The 2,500-nt window shown below is 37.2% G+C and overlaps 1 protein-coding gene across 1 annotated transcript in view; it reads left to right on the top strand.

Moving 5' to 3' along the window:
* Nucleotides 1-2,500, top strand: part of LOC113823866 (protein draper) — a 161,315-nt gene that overhangs the window by 32 nt on the left and 158,783 nt on the right. The window contains exon 1 of the mRNA XM_070140844.1: nucleotides 1-11. This exon is cut by the window's left edge and continues 32 nt beyond it. The gene's annotated coding sequence lies outside the window, so the exon portion shown is untranslated. The remainder of the gene's footprint in view (nucleotides 12-2,500) is intronic.

Here is a 2,500-nt window from a genome sequence, read left to right on the forward strand (position 1 = left end):
ACATACAGAAGGTAGGTTGAACTTCTTATACAGCTATATATATGTATATGTATATATGTCTATATGTCTTTATATATATATATATATATATATATATATATATATATATATATATATATATATATATATATATATATATATATATATATATATATATATATATACATATATATACATATATATACATATATATATATATATATATATATATATATATATATTTATAGATAGATATATAGATATATATATAAGTATATATATTTATAGATATATTTGCATATATATATATAAATATATAGATATATAGATATATATATAAGTATATAAATTTATCGATATATTTGCATATACATATAAATATAAACATATATGCATATCCTTCCCAGAGTTTGGCTTAATTTTCGTACTGGACTTAATTGGTCCAAAGTTTGCAGGGCGTGATATTCCTCGCGGATAAGCAGGATTTGGAACTAATCTGCCGAATTCATTCTAACAGCGAAAACACGACTGATGAAATTGGATTGATAATGAAACTCGGAATGTGATACTTGGCCAATCATCCCGGTCCCTGTGTTTTGCTCTGACCCGTGGATGGCGGTCATAATTGTGGATATTTGAAGGTTTAGTTCGATTAAGCAATCAAGATGTCGTGATCGAGTTTTTGATTATTTTTTTCTCCGGATCTGATAGTCAGTCACCTTTCCGTGTGGTATTCCTTTCAAAGAATTCGTTTGATTAACGTCATTAACGCCAACTGCAATTGAAGGTCGTGAGGCGAAATACATATTGAAATATCCTGATATCAGATTGCAAAGGAACCGGATCAGCGAAATTGCGATTATTAATATTAATTGGCAACTCCGCCCCTCAACATTAGAGATGCCAACGGTGATTTTATTTTCAAAATCAGTGCCAATTCGCTGATTACGCGTCCCTTTTTTTATACATAACTTGCCAATTACGAATAAATAAGCGATAACGCATAACGGGAAAGGCCTCATTGGGTAGGTGGGAGAGAGGCAAGAAATAGTCATGTGATAACGTTAAGATAAAAAGGAATTTAGAGGTTAAAAAGGGAAAGAAAAGTAGACGCTGCCAAACGCAAAGGTCTGATCGCGAAGTTTGGTGGAAAAGGGAACAGGCAGGAACAACTTTTTTCCTACTTTTTATGTTTGATTTTTTTTCTCTTTTCTAGTTTTTACCTGTTTTTTTCTTCTTTTTTGTTTTGTTTTTTCTTTTATCATTAAACCTTGAGTGGTTGATACGCACGCTAATGTTTGAGTTTGAAGAAGTTAAGTCTTAACCGTGAGGGTCAAAGATGCTGCCTCAAATCTCGGCTTTTTCTCCATAGATTTTCTGTTGGGTTATTTATCCACCCTTTCATCCATCCATTCATACACCCCGTGCAGGCAGACAGACAGGCAGGCATAGAGGCAAAGAGACGCCAGACAGACAGACAGACATGCGTATCACGCGTACATACAGACACGCACATCAATCCATACGCTACTACAAGCACAGGTGCGTATGTACGTACAAAGAAACATGTCTGTATATACACATCCGTCTCTCTAATTACCAAACTGCACAGTATACTCTTGTCCGTTTATTATCAACATCTGCTAATGAGATTAGTCTGATATATGTGCACACCCAATAACTTATCCATTCACTCCTACACATACGGCTGTCTGAGTCTATCAATGAAGTCAACGCTAACAATAACAATGTTGCCGTTTTGTGAATGAAACGTGAGAATATTGAGCTTTGGTGACTCCCACGTGGTCAATTTGCTTCGATTTGCTTGGTCGTTCGGTGTTGTTAGTGTGTTTCTTTTTATTTTTTACAGTAGTTGTTGATTTATTTGTGATATTGCGTTTGCGGTTATCATAGTTGTTATTGTTGATGTTATAGTCATTTTTATTGTGATTGTTATCTTTATTTGTTTACTACTGCTATCGTGTTAATACAATCACAATTTATACATTGACTGTGCTGAATTATAAAAGGGAAGGCATTATCATTACTTTTCTTTCCTCCTCCTCCTCCCCCCCCCCCCTCTCTCTCTCTCTCTCTCTCTCTCTCTCTCTCTCTCTCTCTCTCTCTCTCTCTCTCTCTCTCTCTCTCTCTCTCTCTCTCTCTCTCTCTCTCTCTCTCTCTCTCTCTCTCTCTCCCTCTCCTACGACCTTCCCTCCTTCCCTCCATCCTCCCCTCTTTTTGTCTCTATCCCTTCTTCCCTCTAGCGCCAATTTCTACAAAGTCCTTGTCACCCCCCCCCCCTCTCCACCACCACCTTACTTAAAACCCTTCACCAAATAACCGATAAATATCAATATCAATTTCTAAATGGAAAATTACACCCGAGGGGGTTTACAAGGAAGGGAAGGAGAGGGGGGAGTAGGTGGGGAAGAGGAGAATAAGAGAGGGAGGGGGAAGGGAGGGTGGGAGGAGGAAGGAGAGGGGAGAGTAAGAGAGGGAGGGGGAAGGGGCAGGTTGGGAG

Source organism: Penaeus vannamei, chromosome 27 (assembly GCF_042767895.1).
Source record: "Penaeus vannamei isolate JL-2024 chromosome 27, ASM4276789v1, whole genome shotgun sequence".
Classification (NCBI taxonomy): Eukaryota; Metazoa; Arthropoda; class Malacostraca; order Decapoda; family Penaeidae; genus Penaeus; species Penaeus vannamei.